Below are 7,123 nucleotides of genomic sequence, written 5' to 3'. Positions count from 1 at the left end.
TGCTGCTAGGGAGGGAGGGGGAGGCTAAGTAACCGAACTGGAGGTGTGCGGAGTGGAAGAACCTGCAGCTGCATCTTCCTTTGGAGTGGCAGAGCTGTTCAAAGAAACAAGGCTCTTGTGAGGGCTGCAGTGTGGTATTCTCCATCACAGAATCCCTTTGTGACAAGTACAGGGAAACTACGGCCGCTGTAGAAAAGGAATGTGAGATGTGCCTGCTGGTGGCAGGACTGAAGAATTTCCGGTCTAAACGGGCCCTCAGGCGTGCTCCAGGGTGGCAGGAGAAAATTGGGGTGGGTGCCAGCATCCAGCACAACAGGAAGTGACATCAGTGTGCCAGTGGTGACACTCTAGCAAAACCCTTTGGTTAAACGGTAGAGTCTGTGATGCACTGGCATCCCTCTGGTCACAACTCAAAGTGCAGGGCCCCATTTTGGGAGGTGAGTCTCCCACTGGTTGCCAACCTCCTGCTGGCAAACCTAGGCCCCTTCCTGGACTTTTCTTCAGCGCCCCAGAATCACTAAGACCATCTTGCGCTATATAGCTGGATTTTTTGTTTCTGCAGGTCATCCTGGACCTCTGACGATATCTCAATAGCGTACAATTCTAGCTGAACCGGCCCTACCCATGACTTGTAATTCTTCTTTGCTGTGCCCTTACCGACGATTCTAATTTCAATGAATTCCACATTTACACTGGGCTGCAAAAGATACAGGTGTTCTTCCCAATGAAGACTTGATTTCATCTTTAAGAGTTTATTATCTTGGATGATAGTACAGCTTGCATTGTCCTGAGACACAGAGCTGCGGAGCTCCTTCTGGCCAGGGCTCCCAATACATTGGGATGCTGCAGCAATGCTTTTGGCGAGGACAGATACCAGCGTCCCTGGTGTTCGCCTCCATTACGGATGCTCTTGGCTGTCCTTGAATGCTTTATTCTCAATGCCTCAGTTGGCAGAGCAGAAACAGCACTTAATCGTTATTCATTTATTTAAAAGTGTGTATCCCTTCCCTTCTCTATCACCATAGGTGGCTAAGAAATAGTAGTAGAAACCCTCAAAGCAGTCAAAACGTCTCGACGTTGACTAGACGATGCAGCCCGGAGAAGCACCAAATGAACCTGTTAAAAGCCCAGCGAGAAAGGAATTACTAAAAGTTCTCAGGGGTAAACTCTGGCAGACGGGCATCAGAACAGCAGGGATACAGCTGCAAAGGTCTTGCTCCTTCCAGTTCCTGCATCATGGGGATTCTAAGCAGGTACTCCACAGGAGAATTTAAGAGGCTAGGGGACTCATACACCCTGAAGGAACAGCTTGTTTCCATATTATCTTAACTGTAAAGTTGCCAGCCTCTAGGTACCTGGAGACCGCCCACTATTACAATTGCTCTCCCGATTATCAAGTTCCTCTGGAGAAAATGGCTGCTTTGGAAGGGGAAATCTGTGGCATTATACCTGGCTGAGGTCAGGGCCATATTAATCCATGGCCAGGCCCCTACGCTTTCAGGTATTTCGGGGGCCCTCTGGCACTTCAGTCTTTCACCCCACTACAGTTGACAGCCTGACCCTGGTACGGTAGGTACTAGACCGCAGTACATAGCCCTATATACATTTTGAGGGTCTCCTGAAGAATTCTATTCACAATTTTTACAGACTATCTATGAAGAGAAAATAACAGTGCCTCAGCAAAAAAAAAAAAGATCTCTTGTGGAGGCCTTCAGAAATTAGATGGATGGGTACTGGAGCCATGGCCTTTTCTGTGGTGGGACCCAGACCACAGAATACTCTCCCTGGACCCTTGTACACAGCCTTGGAGGCCTTGCAGAAGCTTGCAAAGGCAGGTGACTGCAGCAGGCAGTCTGGGCAATTGCCGAGGCAGCGCAGAGCGGACAACAAGTCCGACTGATTTTTATGTTGAGGTGTAATAAAAAACAATAATTCATTTAGCACCCAAACAACCAGGTGTTGTACAATCAATAATGAACCATAAAACAAATGGCCAGGCCCACAGGCTTACAGTCTGTAAATCAAACAGAGGGCAGAAGAGCTCAATTAGCAGTGGAGTAACATTGATAGCTGTCTGGAGCAGTCGGCTGGCTCAGAGCCAGTTCCAACGCATCATCCAGCAGCAAAGACTGCTGGAGGAAGGGACTCCCTGCTATGTGCTCAGCATCCCAGGATGCCTCTGGCAAGGCTGAGGGGGCGTCATTAAATTACAGTTTGGTTCCATGTCGTTCAGGGAGTCCCCTGTCTCCACGGGAAGCCTCAGAGAGCCCTTGATATTCACTTCCCAGCTCCTTTGTGCCTTCAGAGCATGCCCAAGGATCAGTTGCTAGCTTCATGAATTCAGTGCTTGGGTTTTGGGTGCTTTGGGTAAAAGGTCTTTGCAAGGGTGAAGCTTACTGGGCCAAGGAAGGCCTCAGGTACCTAGCAGGTTAGCAATCTCTGGACCTAGGGCAAATTCAGCACCAGTGTTCCCAATCAGTCAGTGAAAGAGCATGCTGATGTTCAAAGGGAATCTAAAAATAAAAATAATAAAATAATAAGTATCAGGGGAATGCTTGAAGAGACAGGAAGCTGCCTGGAGTTCTCAGTACTTTGGAAAGATCTGGGACAGACAGAATGCGGTGCCTTCAGAGGACGATTCAGCCAAGGCTAGAATGGAAGGTTGGGAGGGGTTTTGTTGGATTAATTGCAAACATTGGGGTAAGTGGGGGGAGATAAAGGCAGAACGGTGTGAGTCTTGTGCTAAAAGTACCTCAAATTCTGCACCAAGAAGTGCTTATTTCTGCAACTTATGTTAAGTTAGGCAAATAGAGCAAATGTGCATAATTTCTGTTGTTTTGCATAATTTATGCTGCCACTTTTACTCTTTTGCATAATTTATCTCTCTTTCTCTCTCCGAACTAGTTCTGTGGTAGGGCAAGAAAAGGGTACAAGGATTGAAGCATCCTCTGCAATCGCTGAAAAGCTTATTCCCCCCCCCCCCCCCCGCTTCTGAGATTTCAGCAGACGATGTTCAGGCTCCTCCATATCTATTTGCGGCAACAAGGGCTAGAAACTTGCTTTGTAAAAGGAAATATGAGTTTTTCAACATAAGAATCGGGCTGCCGGTGTGGTGCACTCACTGTTAACTAGTAGTTGACTGCTGACCTCAGACAGGAGGCGAATCTCAGGGGGAATGTAGCTAGTGGTGAACTGACAGACGCTGAAGTTGAGAGGGTTATTATTGAAGAGAGGGGCAAAATGCTTGCCCAGCTTAGCAGCAGTGTTTATATTATCACATATCAAAGGCTTCCTTGCTCTGAGGTGAGGTAATAGTTGGACTTGGATCTGAAAGACCCAGGTTCAAATCCCTACTGTGCCATGGAAGATCACTGAGTGGCCTTGGGCCAATCACTCTCTCTCAGCCTAACCTACCTCCCAGCGTGGTTGTTGTGAGAAGGGAGAAGCTCTGTTGTAAGCTGCTTTGGGTCCCCATTCGCGAGAAAAACAGGGGGACTAAATAAATAACAAATGATTGATGATACTGTGTAGCTCATGAGAGTTATTTGTAAGTTGCCCACACTTCCCCTTGTTGCCCAGAAGTCCCCTACCAAGTTGGTCTCCTTCACGTAGCAATTTAAGGATGGAGGTACAGTGAGGTGGCGGGATGTTCATTCCTTCTCCTTTCCAGAGGTTTTGGTTTGGCACAGTAGCAAGGGACTTCAGGGAGCAGTCAGCTGTCCTGAGGATGAGGCCAAAGCAAAATTCCTGGAGGCTGTGAGCTCAGACAGAGAACCAACAAGGGATAAGTCATGGAGGGGCTACGAACCAAACTTGATGGATGGGCAAAATTGCACGGTTGGGTACTATTGCAGCTGAGGAAGCCGAAAGGGAATTTCAAGCTGAGAAGAGAGTCTCGAAATCTGGGTCAAAAGACAAAATGTATGTTTTCCCCCCTTCAGATGCTATTGGTGATATTCTAAAAGGCAATGTTTTTAATTAGGTCACTGCTCATCAAAGCATGCAACGGGGGGGGGGGGGAGATGCACATAAAGCTTGGAGCGACACAGGCTACTTGGAAGGAATGACTGTGTTCCTTATGGGAAGGTCTGTACAGGGGAGGAAGGGGAAGAGAGAGCTGGTTTCACTTCTCAAAAGGGCGGGAGGAGATCGGCTTCCAGTAGCTGGTCTGTGAGGGATACTGATGTGAAAGAGGAAATATGCCTGTTTGTGTGCACGCTACTCAGGATAGTGTAGCTAGTATTTGCACTCTCTTCCCTCACCAGTCCATGATCGCCAGATGTCTCGTCTTTTAAAGGATCGGCCCCCATTGCAGGACATTGCAGCACCAGGAACCTCTAGCCATAGAATGTTCCCATAATGCTATTTCAGAACACAACCCCGTTTAGGACATCTCAGGGCACTTTCTTTTTGAAATCCTGACTTGGCAGCCTGCTGCCAAAGAATCCTGAGCTCCTTGTTGGGAGCCCTGCATGGGGCGAATTTGGGGAGCTCTCCTTTTGCCGTGGGAGGGAGTCAAAGAGCCGTCTGTTTGGGATACACTTTTGCTGTGGAGTCCGATCTGTAGGGTTGCCAGCCTCCAGGCGGGGCCTGGGGATCTCCCGCTTTTACAACTGATCTCCAGCTGACAGAAATCAGCTCCCCTGGAGAAAATGGCTGCTTGGAAGGGTGGACTCTATGGCATTGTACCATGCCCAGGCCCCTCCCCTCCCCAAACCCTGCCTTTTCCTGCATCCACCCCCAAAGTCTCCAGGTATTTTCCAACCAAGACCTGGCAACCCTACCGATCTGGCATCCCTCCCAATGCGCTACCTCGCTGACTTTTCTTGACATCACACAGTCACACAAGAAGGGGGTTAAGGAAGCTGTATGTCGCAGGTCTGTCCCCAATGCATTAGCAAGGCAAGTGATTTCAGCAGAGGAAATCTATTTGGAGGCATGCGTGGAGCACAGTGTGATCCAACAGCTGCACCCCTCAATCCCTTGCAGCATCACAGAGGACACTGATGTGTGCCCTTGGGTCCCTGGATGCTTCAGCAGCCTGTATTTATTCCAGGCATTTTCTGTTGGGGGGGGGGGGAATCTGTCACTGTTCCTTCTTTGCAGCAGATAAGAACAAGACTTAGCATTTGTATTGCACTTCCAAATGTGCAAAGGGCATCACATGCAATGTTTTGTGATTAATCCTTCATACAACTCTGTGAGTTAGGTCAGCATTACTGTCCCCATGCTACAAATAAGGCAGTCTGAAGTCAGGAGAAAGTGTGCGGCTTCCTAAGGCCACCTGGACAGTTCCTGCCTGAGGCGCACCTTGAACCAGGGAATTCCTGTTAGATCAGACCATAAGGCATAAGCCATTAAGCTGTGCCAGGGCTCACCTGCCAGGATTGCCTTTTGTTGTCCAAGCTGCACATCTGCTAGGGTTCCTGGGAGAACCGGGTTCAAATCTCCAGACCCTCTGACCTAGCGGAGGTAAAAGCACAGAGACACAAAATGCCAGCACCACAGTGACAAGGTCTTTCCTGCCCAGGAAGGGCCGTAGTGAGCTTAACAGCTGAAGGTGGTGAGAGGCACCCCTGGCCACTGCTGCCACCTGGTTATCCGGGTCCAGAAGTGTCCCCAAGCTACAAACCTGTTCCTTTAGGGGACGTGCAACTCCATTCAGAACAGGAGATAACTAATTTCCTGAGTCAGGCCTCCCCCCCCCACCCCGTAGCACCTCCGTTTTCTTAAAAGGTAAAGGTTCCCTTGCTCGAAAGCCAGTCGAGTCCGACTCTAGGGTTGCGGTGCTCATCTCCGTTTCAAAGCCGAAGAGCCAGTGCTGTCCGAAGACATTTCCGTGGTCATGTGGCCGGCATGACTAAACACCAAGGCGCATGGAACACTGTTACCTTCCCACCGAAGTGGTACCTATTTATCTACTTGCAATTTCTTGCTTTCGAACTGCTAGGTTGGCAGGAGCTGAAACTAGAGACGGGAGCTCACTCCGTCATGCGGCACACTCTGGTCTCGAACTGCTGAACTACTGACCTTCCACAGCCTGCAGTTCAGCGTCTTAACCACTTGAGCCACCGTTTCCTTAGGACTGAGTTTAAGCTTATAGTGTATAGCCCTCGTGCATTCCAAAAATACCTCCATTCACCTGTGCGGTTTCCACAGCCTCCCTGGGATCTGCTGTTAGGATGAGATCTAGCTGAGTGTCGTCTGCTCATCCCAGAGCCGGGAATGGCTGTGTCCTACCCAGGTTTCCTGCCATGTATGGGAAACAGACATTATTCCCGAGAAATGACCGTATGCGGGTGTTGTTTTTACAGATACCAGCTCAGTTTAACTCTGCATGCAACTGACAGAGTTGGGAAAACCTAACCCCTCTGCTTTCCTAATTGCCTGCACACAGTTGTGGTAATTGGGTGTTCAGGCAAACTAATTTGCTCTCGATGGTTTTCAATTAGGCACCCTTATTTATGAACAATCCTCCCTTGAAATCAATGTTTCCTATAGCCCTGCTACTTTATTTTAGAGAGAAATTGAACTGGGTACTTTTTGCCCAACTGACAAAAGCATCAAAGCTGGCCGGAGGGAAGCGGCGGAGAGTGCAGGCAGAGACGCCTGTTAGGTGGAGAATTTCCCTGAAGACGGAAGGGACTGGCCCAGCCCCATACCCATAAAAGGGGCTGGGTGGAGTCTGGTCTCTGCAGCCGGAGCAGAAACAAGCAAGGGGCCAGCAGACAGATGGTGGGGATGGAGAAAAGCGGGTCTCTGTTCAGCCCTGGCTCTCCCCTGATCCTGCTATGGCCTCAAGCCTGAGTGCTGCTTTGATGCCGGCCTCGTGTTTTGCACTAGGCGATCCACCTGGAACAGAGAGGCAATTTCTTGGTGACAGCAACCCCATGGAACCCTGTCACCTTCTGCCTGAAGCACTTTTGCTGTGCATCTTTGCCCTGCCAACTGGAGCTCATTGTCTGTGACCTCAAACGGGGATCAGAACAATGTATTTTTGGGTAGTCGAGGCTCAGACTGCAAGATCCATTTACCCGCTACCTACAAGTGTCTGTCACCTGCCCTCTGCTATCTGGAAAATCAGGTCCTCCTTGCTCCTGTGTCTCTACCCTGGAGGCTTCCC

This window comes from Gekko japonicus, unplaced genomic scaffold, assembly GCF_001447785.1.
Source record: "Gekko japonicus isolate JY-2015 unplaced genomic scaffold, Gekko_japonicus_V1.1 scaffold385, whole genome shotgun sequence".
In the NCBI taxonomy this organism is placed as follows: domain Eukaryota; kingdom Metazoa; phylum Chordata; class Lepidosauria; order Squamata; family Gekkonidae; genus Gekko; species Gekko japonicus.
This window is presented reverse-complemented; position numbering follows the sequence as displayed.